This window comes from Cryptomeria japonica, chromosome 5, assembly GCF_030272615.1.
Source record: "Cryptomeria japonica chromosome 5, Sugi_1.0, whole genome shotgun sequence".
NCBI lineage: Eukaryota > Viridiplantae > Streptophyta > Pinopsida > Cupressales > Cupressaceae > Cryptomeria > Cryptomeria japonica.
Genome location: NC_081409.1, coordinates 488,309,172 through 488,329,658, shown reverse-complemented (window position 1 = coordinate 488,329,658; position 20,487 = coordinate 488,309,172).

The following is a 20,487-nucleotide window of genomic DNA, read 5'->3' as shown; positions in this document are numbered from 1 at the left end:
ACACCATTCACTATTTGAGTGGAACATTCTCCAAACCTGTTTAGATAGGAGAGCTTCATTTAAAATCTAGATTCTTCTCAGGCCTAGACCTCCTTTACTTTTCGGTCTGCATACCTGATCCCAAGCCACAAGAGACATTCTTTTCTTATCCTCAACCCCTGACCATAGAAATTTTCTTTGAATTTTCTCAATTGCTTCAGCATACTTTACTAGAATTCTAAAAAGGCTTAGGGCATAGATAGGTATGCTTTGAAGAGAAGCTTTAAGAAGTTGAAGCTTTTCAGCCTAACTTAAAAGGGTTCCTTTCCAACCAGCTAACTTTTTTATGAAATTCATCCACTAGAGAGCTCCAAAAAGAATCAGGAGGTGCAATGCCCATAGGGAGGCCAAGACAAGTGGCAGGAAGATCAGCAATCCAACATTCTAGGATTCTACTGATTCTATGCTATCTTCTCTCTGGTGTGTTGATTAAAAAAACTTTTCTTTTGACCCAATTAATGAGCTGACCAGAAGCAGAGGCAAACTTACAAAGAGTGTCCTTCAGGGTTCTAGCTTCTGAGATACTTGATTCCCCCATGACAATGGTATCATCCACAAACTGTTGGTGAGAGCATATAAGATCAGCTGAAGAAGGTTGAAGTCCCTTAAAAGATCCTCGCATCACCATGCTTTTCATAGACCTACCAAAACATTTAGCCATAATAATGAAGAGGATAGGGGAAATGGGATCCCCTTGCCTCAGTCCTCTAGACGCTTGGAAGAAGGGGGATGGGGAACTATTGACAAGAACAACAAAAGAGGCTGAGGTAATAAGCTGACTGAAGAGGTCAACAAATTTGGTGGAAAAACCATAAGCCACAAGAACCTTCACAAGAAAAGACCAGTCAACCCGGTCATAGGCCTTGGAGAGATCAAGCTTGAGGATGAGACCCTATTTCTTAGCCCTAACAAGAGAACGAACATTCTCATGGATAGTAATAATGGAGTCAAGAATTTGTCTTCTTGGGATAAAACCATTTTGCTGATGATTAATCAAAGAAGGAAGGACACCCAGGATTCTAGTGGTAAGAACCTTGGAGATAATCTTATAAAAAGAATTGCTTAAGCTGATTGGTCTGAACTTGTCCATGGAGTCAACACCTTGGGGTTTGGGAATAAGTGCAATGAAAGTGCCTTTAATTTCTTTCAAAAGTCTTCTAGCCCCAAAAAATTCCTTGACCCCATTGGAAACATCTTTCCCGGCAATGTCCCAGAATTCTTGGAAAAAGAACATGGGGAAGCCATCTAGACCGGGGGCTTTGTTACCATCAAAAGAAAAAAACAACATTTTTTATTTCCAAAATTGAAGGAATTGAAGAAAGGGAGGCGTTCATCTTCTCATCAATGAGAGAAGGAATATTTTGAAGAAAATAAGATTGAGCATCAGCGTCCAACCTGTGATCCCTCCTCAGAAGTTCCCCCTCATTCCTTATCTCTTCCTCCTTGATCAGCTCCCCATTGTCCACTGCCAATTTTGTAATCCTATTTTCCACTTTATGTTTGATCATCGACATATGAAAGAATCTTGTATTCCTATATCCTTCCTTTAGCCAAATGCATCTTGATCTCTGCTTCCAAAAAGTTTCCTCTTTAGCAATGATTTCATGGTATTTTTTAAGGGTCTCATTTTCTTCAGCAATAGACACAGTTGTGAAACCATCCTTCTGAATTTGGACCTGTATTTTTTTAAGGTCATCCTGGACTTTACCTTTGGCCTCAAAAATGTTCGCAAAGCTGGATTTATTCCAGAGTCTTATATTGTCCTTATAACTTTTGAGTTTCTTTACAACTCTGTACATAATAGTTCCCTCAACTTGGATACTCCACCATTTCTGAATATTAGGAGTGATGTCAGGGTGATGAGTCCACATTTTTTCAAATTTGAAAGCAAAATGTCTTCTTATATTAATTGGGTCAGCAATGAAGGTGATGGGAAAATGATCTGACCCAATCCGGATGTGGGCAGATAGGGAGCAGAAGTAATGTCTGTACCAGTCATTAGAAATAAGAGCCCTGTCAAGGCAAACTTGGATAGGATCATTACCAGTTCTCCTATTAGTCCATGTGTAATTGCATCCCTGTATCTCCACATCGTTGAGAGCCTGTGTCTTTATAAAGTCCATAAGGGCCAACCTACTTTCCAACTGAGAGGGGATTCCACCAAATTTTTCCTCCTCTCTCAAAGGAGTATTAAAGTCTCCCATGACCAGCTAGCTAAGATTCTTGAATCTGTCCCTAATTTCTATAAGTTTTTTCTAGAAGGAGCTTCTAGCTTTCAAGGTGTTGGGTGCATAAATGTTGGTGAGGACCCATTATGTTCCATCTTTTAAATGCTCAAATCTAATGCAAGATGAATTTTTTTTATTGAATAAGAACATGACCTTTGACACTACTAAGATTCCAAATGGTAGTGCCTCCCGAAGCACCTTCTGAGCTACCACCACTAATACTCCCATTTTTAAAAAACTTCAAAGATTCAACTTTTTCTCTACTCATTTTGGTCCCTTGAATTAGAAAAACATCAGGTTTACTATCCCTTATCATATTCCTAATAATATCGTGTTTATGAGGATTATTAAGTCCCCTAATATTCTAAGAGATAATATTCATAGTGTTTATCGGTTGAAGGAGGAGGAAGGAGGTCAGAAAAGATATAAGGCCAGACTTGTGGTAAAAGGCTTTGCACAGAAAAAGGGTATAGATTATGATGAAATATTTTCTCCAGTTGTAAAAATGACTTCAATTAGAACCGTACTTAGTCTTGTGGCTGCAAATGATTTACATCTTGAACAATTAGACATCAAAACAACTTTTCTCCATGGAGATTTGGAGGAGGAAATTTACATGCTGCAACCATAGGGATATGAGGTCAAAGGTGAGGAGAACTTGGTGTGTAGGTTAAAGAAAAGTTTGTATGGCCTAAAGCAATCACCCCGACAATGGTATTTAAAATTTGATAGTTTCATGACTGAACATGGTTATCATAGATGTCATTCTGATCATTGTGTATATTTTAAGAGATTGGATAATGACAGTTATGTTATCCTGTTGCTTTATGTTGATGACATGCTTGTTGCTGGGTCTAACATGCAACATATAAATGATCTTAAATAGAAATTAGCTAGGTCATTTTCGATGAAGGATTTGGGTGCAGCTAAGCAAATTCTCAGTATGAGGATTACACGGGATAGGAAAAATAGAACCTTGAATTTTTCCCAAAGCGAGTATATAAAGAAGGTGTTGAAAAGATTTGACATGCAGGATGCAAAAGTAGTTAGTAAACCTTTGGCTAGTCATTTCAAATTGACTAAGGAGATGTGCCCAAAGGCACAGGAAGAGGTAAACAAAATGTCTAACATCCCTGTATTCATCAGCTGTTGGCAGTCTGATGTATGCAATGGTTTGCACAAGGCTAGATATTGCACATGCAGTGGGAGTTGTGAGTAGGTTTATGAGTAATCCAGGTATGGAACATTGGAATGCTGTGAAATGGATCCTTCAGTATTTGAAAGGAACCACTACAAAGGCATTATGTTTCAAAGGATCTAATGCTGCTCTGAGTGGATTTGTTGACTCTAATCTGGCAGGTGATATTGATTCACGGAGGAGTACTATAGGGTATGTTTTTACTATAGGGCGAACTGCAGTCAGTTGGATTTCTAGGCTGCAAAAGGTTGTTGCACTTTCAACCACCGAAGCTGAGTATGTTGCTGCTACAGAAGCCAGCAAGGAGATGATTTGGTTATAATATTTTCTGGAGGAATTAGGTTAGACACAGGAGGATCACCCATTGTATACTGATAGCTAGAGTGCCATTCATCTCTTGAAGAACTTTTCTTTTCATTCAAGGACAAATCACATTTAGCTCAGGTACCACTTCATCCAGACTGTTTTCGAGGAGGGTCAGTTATGGCTTGAGAAGATTCACACAAGTGAGAATCCTACCGATATGTTCATGAAGGCACTTCCACAGGAGAAGCTGATTTCTTCATCAGTTTTTGTTGGTCTTCTTGATTGATAATTGTGGAATTTATACCAGTCGAGTCCTAGTCTTTTATCCAGCGGATGTTGCATGTATAGTGGTGTCGTGTAGTAGCAGTCTCCAAGTGGGAGATTGTTTAGTGTGGAGCCTGGCAGTCTCCAAGTGGGAGATTGTTGAAATGTGGTGATTGATTAGCAAAATACTGTACACTTAGCACATATCCTTGCCAGGGTCTGGGGCCGGGCCGGGCCTCGGGTAGGGGGTTCAGGGGCGGGAGCCCCCGAGAAATTTTTTTTTTGGGTATTTTTTTTTGTTGATGAAAACCGACATTGTAATAAAACCCTAAAAAGGCCAACTTTGTTTTTTCCCTAAAAACACATGTTATAAGTAGTTGGGAAGCTTAAGGCATTGTAAGGTTGATGTACTATTTTTGCTGGATAATAAGAAAGATTGGACGGTTGTGTATGGTGGACGTAACCCATTCTGGGTGAACCATGTTAAATCTCTATGTTATCTGTGTCCTGGTTTATTTTTTTATCTTTTGTATTTAAATCTACATATAATTGTTGGTTCATATTTGCTTCAGATCTGCTAGAAACCCTAACACATAGTTACTTACCGATTCCTAACTCCTTAAGAGTCTTTTGAGTCCCATATGTAATGTTCTTACTAGCCTCCTTGTCTCTAACTTTATAGTTAGAAGGTCAACCTGGGGAAGAGGAGATATACCCAACATCTACTTGAGCTATTCTATTGGATTTCCTTAGTTGAGAAGTCGAGGGAGTGGATCCTTTCTTGTTCCTGTATTTTGGTATTTTTCAATCAACTTCTTTCTTGAGAACTGCTTCCGGATTCTTGAGGATTCTAGATGTTTCATCTTCATTGCCCCAATTAGGGAATCTAGAATCATGTGAAGCACTGTTTACTATTTTTGAGTTTTGATATGAATCCGAAAGGTTCATACCTAGTATTGCACATTTTTGGGCTTCTTGTATTTTAGAGCTTATCATGAGCAGGGAAGAGTCAACCTTTTCTTCTTGGGAGCCAGAGATCTCCCCTTCCTTAGGTTGTTCCTCTTTCTTATGCATTTCCTTACCAGCATAAGTATCAGAGATTACCACTTCAGTTGTGTCTTTTGAAGATTCAGTCTGTTCTTTTAATTCCTCTATTTGGATCTTCTCTGTCACTCGGTTGTTAACTTTGGTCGACTCATTTCTCAATACTTCCTGGGTTGGGGTATTGGAGATAGAAGTTGAGGATACCACTTCCTTATTTTACCCCAAGGGCTCAAAACAATTGTTGTCAATAAAGTCAGCTTCCTTATTTTCTGAGTTTTTAACTTGCCATACCTTTTTTTCTAGAACCTTTTTACTTTCAATCGGGGGTTTAGTTTGCTTGAGCTCTCCTTTAGGCTTGATAGGATAGGATTTTGCCTAGTGACCTACTTTCTTGCAATGGAAGCAGGCAAAGGGGATAGATTCATATTTTATTTGTTGTTTCCATGTTCCCAAATTTGACACTATATCTATCTGTTCTGGCATGTCTGCATCATGGGCTATCCCTACACAAAACCTAGCATGAGTGAGTCTCCTTTTTGAAGCTGTGATTGGGTCTATAGAGAGGAGTTCACCAAAGGAGCTTGCTATTCTTGAGAAGATGCTTTCTGCCCAATATTTAAGAGGCAGACCTAGTAACTTTACCCAAACTAGAACTTGTGCCAAAAGAGAGTCATTCATGTTCAGATTCAGATGCCATTTCCAAAGAACTAAGGCTGTCTTTCCTACCATCCAGGGACTACCATAAAGTATCCTTAATTTATCTTCTTCACATGAGAAAGTAAAAGATAGAAGGCCTTTAGGCAAAGCCGAGATTTTAACGTTACCCTTTAGAGTCCATTTCCGTTTGATATAAGCCCTTACAACTTCGATGTTTGGACGCGAACCCATAAATTTGCCTACCAGGGAGTTCAACATACTGTTTATATTATGATCCAGAACTAGATCAGAGATAGAGATAGCGAACTTTCTACTGGATGGATCAGAAATATTCTTGACAAGAGGTAAAGAGTATTTACCAGATGGTTTTGTTCCAAAAAGGGATGACCATTTTCTAGATTCTTTTCCATTTTCCAAGGTCTCTTCACGTGGGCTGGACCCCCCACTAGACCCCTCCCCCAAAAACCTAGAACCCACTTTCTTCTCTAGTAGAGTACCACCAGTCTATAGAATGTCAACATCCTTTTGAATGTCCAGAGGCTTGTCCTTCTCTCCCATAGGACCAGCTCCTTCATTCTGGTCGCTCCCACCATTGGAACCAGAGTTCTCGCCTTTCAGAGAATTTGAATTTTGAATTCTCCCATTGTCGCTTCCTACTCCTCCCAGATGCATCTTGAATAGGTTACATAGTGATGTTATGTTCTATTATTTCTCCTTCAACTTGTATTTCATCTTCATGTTCCATGATTATATTCATTTCCAATGTTTCAATTTCAGTCTCTGCGATTTTTTGTCTTTGAGCTCTAGTTAGAACGGGCATACATGTGTGTTAGATATTGTGCTAGAATTTGATTGTCTAAAAGTTATTTTTGGGTAAGTGATCAATTGTCAAGGTAAATATGCTAGAATTATATGACACGATAAAATGATTCAAGTGTTGAAAGGTTTGCAAGTTTTTTGATCTTCAATTTAGGAGTGCAATGATGGTGATTTGATAAGAACCAAGTCCAGTAGGAACGATATATCCTATGATGTGGGACAAGATTATCTTGACCAAACGTTTCAGTTTTGTGATAAAGGATGATTGATCCTAATGAGAAACTATGTTTGAGTGATCAGTTTACCAAAGAGGGTGATAATGCACTTTGAGATGTTTTAGATCTTAAACTTGTTGAGGGTGAGCACTTGAAAATCTTAAGGTGTTTATCTTCTAGAGTCTAATTTTGATGGATGATAACTTGACCAAGCAAACCAAGGAGACAATTTAAGCATAAAGCGATATATAACAAATAATTATTGATACAAATTGATCAAGAAAAATGACAGACATGAAAAAGTCATGCAAAGAAGCCATTTTGGACTAGTAAACATAGAGACTTATACGAAAAATTATAGAGCCCATAACGACAAGAAATAGAAGCCCATATGACAAACTGAGATTTTCATGTGAAACGACAGAGGTTCATACGACAATGCTTTCTGAACCACACGATAAAACAAATTACTTGTACGAAAAACCTTACTAAGCCATACGAGAAAAGATAAATCCCATACGACAGAGAACCTGACTCATACTACAGAGAATAGGACAATGAAAAAAATATTTTGTTTTGCCGAATTTTGATTAGTGAATTTTGATGTTTTGCTTATATTTTCCAATTTTAGATGTCTGATTTTTAAATTTAGGGATGAATACATAGCAAACACATGATGTGATAAGTGACTCCAAGAATGCTAAACCCTAAGGAAGTTGGTTGAGAATGAAAATATTTTCTTGCAAGCTTAGGTACACACCCAATAGCTAATCAGAATACAACCGCTGAGTCTCACGCAATAGATTCTCAACGTCGCATTATCTGACTCCAAACGCTAATGGGGGCATGATATGGCAAGTGTCTTGGGAGAGTTACTATCTCTCTTGCAAAAAGATTATCACCCTTTCAGAGGTGAATCAGGTAGCTCTATTTTAACTGGCACTAGTAAGGGATCCGTTCAGTGCATCGGGGTATATACTCAATTAAGAGGTCTCCCACCCTTGAAAACCAACGTATGGAGGAGAGCTATTCCTGAGCACTGTCGTTGACTTGATTTTCATCAAAATCACGTTTATTTTATAGTGGGTTGGATTACTTGGCATTAGTTGTTCCCACTTAGGTCATTCCCCTCACATCGACTATAATGGCTTTAAGAGTTTTTAAGCTCCTCGGGAGGGCAGGCCTGCTAAAGATATGCACTAATGAAAGCAAAAGATGAGTCTACATTTCTAATCACCTAAGAAAGGTGAGAGCATACTCGCCTATCATCAAAGACACAAAATACATGATGGTTCATTTCCCTTAGCAAAATTGAAGTGTGCCTAGAAAAATTTAATGAATACACCAAGTTTAGTTGAATTCGTAGGCAACCTACAAAATAAATTCATTAGTAATCTTGATTTGTTTTTGAATTATGTCTTTGACAAGCATATCTTTGTCAATCGGCCTGTAGAAAAGAGTTAGGCTGCCAAAAAGCTCACAAACAAATCAGGGTTAGCATTAGTGAAGTTCAGATTAAAATCAGAAAACCCTAACATGCAGTCTATTAAAAATCATAGAGATAGAGACTCGTACGACACAATTTATGAGCTCAAACGACACAACTTTAAACTTTAGACAAAAACCAAAATATACTCGTACGACTTAGGATTTAGCAGCCAGAAATTCATACGACATGCATTTAGCTCTTGTACGACAATGAAAATTAGTTCATACGACACAGGATTTACTAGTTAGAAATTCATACGACATGCATTTAGCTCTCATATGACATGGATAATGAGCTTGTACGACATAAGATGAGGTTTCATACCAGACTGAAATGTAGTTCGTACGAGTTGGAAAATCAACTCGTACGAAATTCTGATTCTGTCCCGACAGAGATGGATGTTTGTTGAAGCTTGAGAGGCCAAAAATGATGATTTCGGTCCCACGGTGGGTGCCAAAATGTCGTGTATCTGTGAAGTGTACCTATTATACCTACAACTGCAACACAAAATACTCAATAAATCATTACAAGCAATGGTTACAAAATTAATCAATGAAAGATAAAACCATAGCTAATCGATCTATTGCCTCCTAGTAAACGCGAGTATGAATTTTGCTCTCAGATCTGGTTATGCAAATTCTAGTGACTTGACTACACTTAAATGGAGGATTTAAATGATGAAGATGCATGATATAGCAATGATAGTATGATTAAGCTACATGGTTTCATGATTATTCTAGAAAATAAGCTAGAATGAAGATGTAGTTAAGCTAAAATTGAACATTATGACAATGCTAAGAATGATTTGCTAAGAGCTATATGCCTATAGTAACAATGCTTGAATGCAAATGAGATGGGATGAATATGATGGATCCTTTGAGCTCCAAAATAGGGTCTATTTATAGGACTTCCAAGGCTAGGGGTGAGGTGGCATGAATCAACGGTCAAGATTTGATCTGAAGATATCAATGGTTAAATTGGAGGTGCGTTGAGAAGAGGTTGGATGAAAGGGGACAGTTGGTGGTAGGTAAGAGAAGGGGTTGGATGAAAGGGAACATTATCATCTCCATGGTGACAAGTATCAAGAAGCTTCTAGAAGAGGTTAGATGAAAGGGAACAATTAATGACAAGTGTCACAAAGCTTTGCTCATGAGAGGGCAAAGTGTTCAAGGAAAGGGGACATGGTGGTTAGGAGCTAGGAGAATTTAAATTTAAAAATTAAAATAATAGGAAAAGGTTAATTAATCTCAACAACTCATAATTGATTTGTTTTAATTAATTAGAGGATTAGAAGAAATGATTTTGATGGGGGAAATTAATTAATTTGAATTAATTAATTAAAGGGGATTATTGAAATGAACCTATTAAGTAAATCCTTAGATTTATTAATAGGTAGATGAATGGGGGGATTTAATCAAATTGTTAATGAATTCAATTAAATTGGGAAGGAGGATTTATTAAATAATTGCTTATTTAATTAATTATCTTCAGACCAATTTTAGGTGTATACATTTTGCCCTTCTTTGAAGCGAGGTGTGATGATGCGTTGATTCAAAGAATAATTTCCTTTTGATGATGATATTGGTTTGATAGGATGCCCTAGCTCTTGGTTGCTAAATTTTGATATGATGATGCCCCCTTAGGAGATCAATTGAGATAATTGATCTTTGAAGTTTTTGGATTTTTTGCGAAATTGATATCCTGATAGATTTTATTTGATTAAAATGTGATTTCTTCGATTAGTTTGATTTATTATATTGATAAGACTAATAAATCTTGATTGATTAGATTGATAAGATCGAGATTCAATTTGGTTTTAGGAATGACATCTCCTGTATAAGACAAAGATGATCAAAGCATTTGGTTTCAGGAAGGATTCATCTTGTATAAGACGTGATCAGAACGTCTGGTTTCAGAAAGGATACATCCTGTATAAGACATGAATCCTTCCTGAAACCAAATGCTTTGATCATCTTTGTCTTATACAGGAGATGTCATTCCTAAAACAAAATTGAATCTCGATAAGAACATCTGGTTTCAGAAAGGATACATCTTGTATAAGACATGAATCAGATCGTCTGGTTTTAGGAAGGATACATCTTGTATAAGACATGATCAAAATCGATTAGATTTGATTGATTGATTGATTTGATTGGATAAGGTTGATTAGATAAAGAACTGATAGTTTATTGATATCAAGTTGCAGAAAGATTTGGATATGCTGATGTTGGTTCTATTGAGAGGGTAGGATAAGATTTTTGTTGGGTTGATAGTATCTGGAGAGATATGAGTCATCAGTCTGATTGCGTATACACTTGTGATGATACCTTGATGATTCTTGCGATAGATTGAACCTTGGATAAAAGGAGCATGTGGGATCCCATGCATGAATGAAATGCAAGCTAAAATGCAAATGAAATGCAATGCTATGAACGAACCAGTGACTGGATTATTGCATTTTTGTCATCATTGAGATTTTTAAAATGTGGGAAGTGAGTACAAACATCGATGGTATAATTAAACCATGATGACCTGAGCACTGCTTTCCTGGATTTTGATATAGAAAGTTAGCACAAGAATCGAGGTATAATTGAACTGAGATGACCTGAGTGATGCTTGCATAAAACATGCAGTATTAATAATTTCAAACATATTTGCACATGTTAATGATTAATTTTCAGAGAGCAGACAAGAAAAATATCATGTTCCTTCCTTGTTCCTCTAATCAAAGACATCCTGTAGTCACTCAGAAATCATGATAGTGAAAATAAACATAGAAAAGTTAAACAATCATTAACCAAAAATATATCATCCATGCATTTAGGATGACTTTGTGACAGTGTGATGGTTGATAATTTGATCTCATGTTCAACGTTGGATGTGTCTCAGTTTTTGCTTGAGAAGAGTTGTCTAATTGTTGTTCTACCTTTTTGATTAAGCTCAAAATGATCAAGAGTTTTGCCCCCACCTAGGTGTAGGATTTTGCCCCAAGCCTAGAAACAAATTCATTATGATATACCCAATGATCCAAACCATGGTGAGAGAGCAGCTGCGATGCCTGCGTATGTACAAAGACTTATGATGGATATGGACAATGCTGATGGAAAAATGAATGAATGCAAGCGGAAAGATGCATGAACTAATAGATGGAAAAACCAGCCCACAGATAGCGCCTATTTGCCAGGTTTTCACCATCTATTTTTATTGCACTTTTTCTCATTTTTATTTTTTTATTTTTTTAATTAATTTATTTACTTTTTCTGCTTTTGATTTTTCTGATTTTTTAGACATAGAATTTCTTTAGGTGTATGCTATTGATGGGTTCCTCGAGCTAATCTCCATCTTGTGTTGATAGCTGATATGCTCCTGATCCAAATACTACTATGATCACAAATGGACCTAACCAGTTTGGTTCAAATTTTCTTCTTTTCTCGATCTGCCTGGTTGCGTGGATTTTCCTTTAGTACTAGTTCCCCAACTTGAAAGACTCATGGTTTAACCTTATGATTATAGCTTTGAAACATTCTTTGTTTATATACCTTTAAATGATCAAAGGCATTTTGTCTTTGTTCATAGATCAGTTCTAACTCTTGTAGTCTAGATACTCGTTGTTCTTCATCCGAGATGAGACCTTTTAGTGACACACGTAGAGAGGGTATCTCTACTTCGATTGGCAATATGGCTTCTAATCCATATACAAGAGAGAAAGGTGTGGCACCTGTTGGTGTGCAGATACTGGTACGGTAGGCCCATAGAGCAAGAAACACGACACTGCCATAACTCAAGATCATAAGATCATAGGGCCCATTGTTGTTGAGAAAAGACTCCAAGCAGAGGGTGTGCCCACTTTGAAGTTAGTTCATCTAGACTTGGTAGTTATTGATGACAAATGGAGTTATGACCCAGATGACCACCTTTCCCAAAGGAAGACACCCATAGTGCACATACTACGTGGTCCAACCTGGGAGTCTTGGAGAAATCCGAGAGAAGATGATGCAAAGTGGTATGTAAATTTGGCCCTAATTCTTAAAGAGGAGCAACTACCATGGTTGAAGTTCTATCAACCAATAGGAAAAGTGGATCCTGTGAAGAAGGTGTCAACTATTCTGCAAAGAAAAATGGATGATGATTCTTGGGCTAAGGACAAGAAGCAACACTTTTGGATATACAGACATGAAGGTCAGCAAACTCGAATGGGGTTGGGCAACCTCCCCATAGATGAGAATTTTGAACAAGAATGGCAAAAAATATAATAATGATATTGAAGAAGACTATGATCCTCCCCCAAGTGGAACTAATGAGATAGCTTCTGTACAAGTACTTATAGCACCAGGGGAAAAAGGGGAAGCAGGTTGAGATAAGACCACCTTCACGAGACCTTGAACCTTTGGCCACATATGAAGCTTGTAAAGAAGCTCATTAGTAGGCCCTACTCACAAGTCTCAAGGAAGTGGCCTAGAAAGACAACTCAACCACAGAGTCCTCCAAGCACTGACATGCCCCCCTAGAAGAAGAAGCAGAACATAGTTGAGGTTCTTAGAAGCACTCAGATGCAAGTACCTGTTGCAACTCAAGTTTCAACTGAACTGGTAACATCTTCAGCTTAGGTATACTTTTCTCCCCCTCTTCTTTCTTCTTAGTCTCTAGTCTCATCCATAGCCTTGTCTACACATGCTTCTATTGATGTATCTAGTTCCTCATCCACGGTGACATCTTTGGTAGCCAATGCACAAGTACAGTCAGTTTCGGTATCTGCTAGCCTTGCCGCATCCTCTCTGCTTAGCGTCGCATCATTCAGCACAATAGTAAGTGTTCATCACTCTACTAAAACCCCAAGTCAATTATCAGTCGTGTCTTCAGTAGCTCAAGCTTTAGGGTTTGCAGGTTATACGTCCTCAATGCCATCAAGTGTTGACCTGCTTTTTTCTTCCCCTGCTGGTGTTTTGCAAGGAATCCCTCCTTTCTCTCCTGCTGCTCTCACTTTGCCTGCACTAACTTAGTTGCAAGCCCCTGTAGCCTCCATCCCATTTGTTTTCCCTCCTAGGGTACCTTTTGTAGGGAAAATGATTCCTTCTCCACCAGAGTTCTTGTAACATGCAGATTCCACCAAACAAGCCCGCACTCAGAGAGTGCAGAAGTGAAAAACAAAATATTCTCAGAAGCTTGCCCAACCCAACATACATACACTTTACAATGAAGATCATGAGAAGTTGTTGTTCACAACTATGATGCCTAACATCATTAAGCTGACAGGTCAAATGCAACTAGAGGATTATGCAGTGCATGTCATTGGCATCAATCTAAAGAAGGCATGACCACAAGACAAAGTCGAGCTCATGGACAAAACTCAGAAAGTGGTGTCATCTGATTACCTGAAGCATACCTAACACCTAGAAAAGGTTACAAATGAGTTGAACATAGTTAAAGCTATAGCTGAATGACTGCAGAGAGAGGGAAGAGCTAGAGAAGCAGAAATCACTCGCCTTTAGTCAACCCTACAACAAGAGAAGGCCGAGAAGGAAAAGCTTCAAAGTGCATTGAATATTATAGAAAACCACTTGCAAGTAGAGAAAACCATGAAGAATAAGCTAACCAAATAATTTTATGACAAAGAACAAGAGCTTTTGTAGGTCCGAGCAAGTTCCTCAGATGTAACTCAGATCTAGGCTAACTTGCAAACAGCCATAAAAGAAAAAGATCAATATTATCAGGAGTACGTGACTAACGCACAAGCCATTCTCAAGGAGGAGAGAAAGGTAAAAGATCAGGCCTTGCAGGACTACAAGAAAAACAAGCCCAATTTGAGAGAGAGCTTCAAGATGCAAAGATGGCTTTGGAAAATGAGTAGGCAAGCAATGATCAGTTGTAGAGAGAAATGTAGGATAAGAGCACCAGGGTGGTAGTTTTACAACATCAAGTATCTGATTTGGAAAATAAAATGAAAGAGTTGCATGAGAGGATAGAGACCAAAGAGGTTGAATTTGAACTCCTCTCAAAACCCTTTGTACCTCCTCCTGTTCCTCTTGCGGATTTCACTCCCATAGTCCAAGAACTTTACGTTTCTTATTGGGAGAAAATATAACAACTCTTTCCCTATTTGTAGCTGGCCTTAAAGTTCTTACAATAGATTCCCACTCCTTGTGCACCGAAGTGAGTACCATCATTGAGAAAGTAGTGTAGTCTATCACACCTAAGATCCCAAATGCTCAGAAGCTAGTAAATTGGTTATATATTTCTTCCGAGCATGAATTAGCCTTCATGGGAATTGGAGATCATAAAGAAGGGAACAGGAGGGATAATGTGGTTTTAAATTGCAACAAGGTAGCAGCGTAGGCCACATCAAGTTTGTCAACTTTGAGATCCTCGACCACATTCATAAAGGGACATTTTGAACATTTCACAAATCTTGGTCTACCTTCGCCTTTCCTCTCTGACGGTTCAATCATGAATGCCAAGAAGGTTGTGAACTTGATGGTTCAGAAGCAGTAGGATTTTTTCGTACCTTCAAGCTATAAGCAACCCTTCTAAGGCAAGCAAACTTGGGAATTTGATCCATCCCTTGGCTCAGCTCCTCACTTTATTTGAATAACTTATAAGAAGTTAAATGATTTTCTTTTCAAGGAAATCATTGAACTAGATCAAATTTTTCAAGCCCTAAAATCTCAAGCTTTGCCCTCAGAAGATGATTTTTTATCCTTGTAGCAAGTATTCGACAAAATTTTCAAGGCAGAGGCATAAATCTGGTCTGTAGAACCATAAATTTTGGGTATCGGCTTCTTGCAGGAAGACTTTCCCTAGAAGTCGCCAAGAACTGATGTTGCATCCGTGAAATTTTTCCCTTTTCTTTTGGGTCCTAAGTATGTTTTCTCTCTGCTCAGGGTTTTCCAAGCTATAGCTTGCACGCGCTTGCCACAATGCGCATTTTTGATGACTTCTTTTTCCTTTTCTCACCAAGCCCTTCCCGAGTGCCGCGTGGCATCAGTTCTTTTCTCCTGCGAACAATTACTCACTTTTAAGCAGGGTGCATTTTGAATGAACATGTGGCAGCTTTATAGGGCTTTTGGGGTCACAGTTTCATTGAACAGTGAGACTCCTCATCCTGTTGTCACATATCCATCCAGAGAAGTCTCTAGAAATCTCCAAGCGCATTTTTTCTTTCAAGGCAAGGTGTTTCTCATGAGGCAGTTGATTCAAATGATTAATTGTAAACCAATTTTGGGGCTTTGATCTGGATAACTCCAGGGAGTTCATTGCAAGAGAATGGTGATGATGCTTTTTCTTATGCGATGAGTAGAGACATTTGTTTGCCTATGAAAAAGACCAAATACGTCATTGCTTTCACGGTATTTGATGAATGAAAAAGATGATGATAGGAGGCCAGTTGGTCAATTATCTTGATTTATTCTTGTTTCTGGTAGTGGGTTGTTAAGCCTTCCTCTATAAGTAGAGGATTTTTTGTTTAATGAAGGGTACCAAACTTTAATTTTCTTCAAGAAATACAGAGAAATTTCCTAGATAGGAATTATAGCCTCAAAGTTATTTTTTACTCCTAGATTATAGCAATCAAATTGTGCCTCAGGTCTTTGTGACTATTTCTTTTAGTGTACATAAATAGTTTTTCTATGCATTTTCAAATCTCAGTCTTGACTTTAGTAATGTATGCTTGAACTCTATTAATAGAATCATGTTATAGACTCTTTCTTTTGGTAGATGTTCTTATATGTGCATTTCTCTATGTTTAATAATCTTAAAATGTATCTTGAGGTATGTTTGGGCATGTATATTGTTGAATGGGCCTTAAAATTGCATGTATATGAAGTTCTCTATGCCATTTATTTGACATAAAATTTTTTTCAGGATCTCTCCTTAGATTAGATTTGTTTTTTATTTTCCTTCTTCTCCTTTTCCCTCCATATGAATGAAGAGACGACTTCTAAAATCCTAGAGGTTACTAAGTGAAAATGTGCAAGTTCCCCATCGCTAAGTTTCCCATAAGGCTGTATTTCTAGAAGCAATTTTAGAGATCAATATATATATAATTTAGTATAGTTAATTAAATAGTGTGCACACATTTCTATATTCTGCAATCCGTAAATATTTTGTCGTTGATCGGTTGTAGTAAGTAGTTAGTTTCTTAGTTATGACTTGGGTCTCCTTCATCATTATGGTAACTAGCCCCTTTTGTTAGCCACCTGATCGCTCTGATTTTTCAAGCTTTTACCTCGTAGTGCGCTTTCTTTGAGATCAATAGTCCAAATCACCATGTGACTGTGCAGTTAGATCAAGAAGCTCATTCACCTTAACTCCACAGCCCCGCCTACACACATGGCACATGGGCCCTACTGACATCAGGCTCTTCTTAAGTGGACCAATAAGATTATGCATGCTGGAGGTCAAAGGACACATTAGAAAGGGTTAGCTCAATCTATCCTCCTCGTAAGCCATAATATTGAGTGGTCACCTCCTGTTTATCTGACGACCCAAATCATTGTGTGGTTGTGCGATTAATCAAAGGTGCTCGCCAAAACTAACTCCACAACCCCACCCACACGTGCCCTACCAACAATGACAACATACACTTGGACTACTAAATGAATGACATGTGGAAAGCCACGTAACATGGCAAATATGTGGGTCCATCATGATCTTCTCCTAAGTGTAAAAATGTGTGACTATCTTCTGTAAGATAAATAGGATGTTCACACGATTGCAGAGTTATCCAGAAGTGCTCAATGAAGCTAACTCTATAGTGTTGAAGGTTTTTATAAACTATGGCAAATAAAAAATAATAAAATTAAAGACATTAAACTAGTACACGTGACTGTAGTAAATACATCCACTTCTAATTTCTCATTACAATCCACAAATTTTTAATTTTCATTATAATTTATATTAGCTTCTCTACAGTTCCATTTTACGTTTACCATGCTCTGGATTATGAAATACTCTGTATGCTTTTTAGAATCAGAATTTACCATTGTCAGGGTTTATGCTCTAGGGTTTTCTGTGCGAGCTATAGTTGCATTTGTTACATTAATCATTGTTTTCTCTATGTGTCTTTCAATTTCATGAGCCTAATTGATCATCTACAGTAACAAAGTTGCAGAGAAAATCATTTTAAGTTTTATTTTGAAACCCTAGCTATTACCTATATTTGTTTATATAAACCCTAACTTTGATAATTGCCAACAATTTTTTTTTATATCAATTTTAATATTATATCAATTTTAATATTATATCAATTTTGATCTCATGCTTCTAATTAGATAGTTGTTTTTTTTATAAGTAAATCACTGGGTAAGACCAACACCCATTATGTTAAATCAAAAAAAGGTTTAATAGTGCAATAGGGCAAAAGAAAATAACAAATGCAAAATTGAAACCCATCTTATACAAATAAAGTTCTATGTTTGATTTAAAACATGACTCATATATCATTTTAATCTCATGCTTCTAATTAGATAGTTTTTTTGTTTTGATAAGTAAATTGTTGGGTAAGGCCAACACCCATTATATTAAATCAAAAAAAGGTTTAACAATGCAGTAGGGCAAAAGCCAATAACAAATGCAAAATTGAAACCCATCTTATATGGATACAACTCTATGACTAATTTAAAACATGACTCATATATGCCTAAGTATTGACTATTCATAGTGTAACTATCTAATCAAATATCAAAATGGCCCCATTCTGGGTAACCATGAAACCTCTGAGAGCCCCTAACCATGGCTAATTTCTACTCCCTACATGCCCTCCAATAACATTCTCTCTTTCCTTCTCCAGTTCCATATGCCTGCCATGTCTGGCTTGTTGCATCACCCAACAATCTTGGTTGCAGTTGGCATGGACCTCAATCCTAGCATTGTCCTCCACATCATGAATGTCATTTGGAATCCATTCTTCTCCTTATCCAAGCACTAGTAAACTCACCATCTCAGCTGAATCATCAGGCGTAGATTCGTCTTCATCCAGAAACCCCTTTGTGGTCAAATAATCCTAATGCCAGTCTGCCTCTTCATGGTTTTTTATTCCAACCATGAACAAAAGGAAATTGATTCTCTGGTCAACTTTATTCCAATGGACCTGCAACACCTCTGGTTGTAATGTGGTCATGACTTGATATCTACACACTTGGCTCAAGTAGAATTGATGTGGGAGGGTAATGCACAAATTCACATCCATTTTATCCAATGCTACATCAATTTCACCCAAAAATGAGTGTTTGAACACCATTTGGGTAAGCTTCTTTAACCATTCCTTCAAAACACCCATATACAAAAGCATGGCTAGGAAAAAAGAAGGGATATCAAGACTTACCCTGTATCTGGGATGAGACCACAAGAATTCCCTTCCCAAGATTGTCTTCACAACATGACCAATATACTAATAATTTTTCTCCAAGATCCCAACCAACCATTTGTTAGTGATTTCACCCAAGAAATCCATATGTGGTTTTTTTGCTTTGAGGATGATAGGCATATCCATTGTACCCAATTCAAACAGAGTGTGATATCAGAGTTGAGAATGAGAGGCATCTTCGTCATGATTTAAGAGTGGTTATGGGTATGATTCCTAAAACCACTTCACATTTATTGGCATTAATGTTTCATCAAAGCACCCTTAACAACATGTGAGACTCGAGTAGTTGTTGTGTTAATTAGAATTACTCCCAACTCCTCTTGAGCCTTGGGCGGCTCATGCCAACTGAAACTCCTCACACCAATGGCATACAATGTAAACTGGTGATTGTACGAATATTAGATAGTTGTTATATTTGAAATTTTGCATAAATAAATAGTATTTTAATTAACTTTATATTATGTTTCTTAAAATTTATCTTATTATTCAACATAAAATAAAGAAGTTTAAAATATAATCATATAACATATCACTTCATCAATAATATTCATATAAATCATTTGAACAATTTTTTTTCATAAGTTAATAGCTGGGTAGGGCCAACACTCACTATACTAAGACAAGATTAAAGATATACACCAATATTGGGCTTGTAGCAAAAAATATCCCCTCCCAGGAGTGTTTCCAGTGATCACGCTACAATCTTGGAATTCTTTTTATAAGAGTAAGGAATGCAACAAGCTTCGGGCTGTTTACAACCACGGTGAAGAATAAAATACTGTGGAAATTCAATTTCTTGAGCCACACCACCATCTCACTACTTTTAACTTTGTATGGATGCAAGATTATAACTATAAAAACTATAGGAAGAGCTTTATGGATGCAAGATTCTAACTATAAAAACTAGATGAGGAGCTCACAGATACATCTCATCTCTCTAAGAAATAGAGGAGGAGCTCCATAGAGAGATCTGGTAAACAGAATAGGGGTCCGACTTTAGTTATCAATTTTAACTAAACATGCTCTTTGATAGAGCCAACGCTCCCCTATCCTCATTGTTCTCCTTCCCGCTCCCTCTGGCTCTTAGGCTTCAAGAAATGAGGGAGCTAAGGTAGGCAGCTAGGGAAAGGCCATCTACAACTGCAAATAGCCTTTCAAAATCCCTTTAGCTACCTCCTGCAATTTGAAAGTCCCTTAAGATACAAAGCAATTTGTTGTACTACTATAAACACAACCTTCCTAAAATATTCTCCACCTGGTGTCATTAAATCTATATCTTATGAACACACAAGAAACATCTACATATGGGTATTCCATTTATGACACTGTTCTTGAACAAGTGTAGAGGGAAATATTTATAATGCTCCTTGATCAACTCAACTGTTATCGATTTATAAAAAACCTCAAAGCTCTAAATTTAGAAGTTCTAAATAATCCTTTTCACCTTTTTGCCTTTCCAAAGAATCAAAACTTATCGGTCATGATCATTTTTAACCACCATTTCAATTTTCAATTTTTTCCTTAGGAACAATCTAGCATTTGTACCCATGTTGGCATGCAACTCTTCATGCCACCTAGTGAAAGGATCAAAACTCATCAGTCTGCTATAATCATTTAAGGTTACCAATTCACTATTTTCTTTAGGAACAAGCTAACATTTGTACCCATGCAACTCTTCATCCAAATGACAAGCATAAAGTCCTTAGACAAGTGGAGTGTTTTCTATGTGAAAAGATCAGTTAGAATTTGAGATGAATATTTCATATGTGCTAAAAAGTACATTTCTAATTCCAATGGATATGCAGTACACTTGCTATATGCATGAAAGATGCACCTTAATTATTCTACATTTAATTGGACTTTGATTT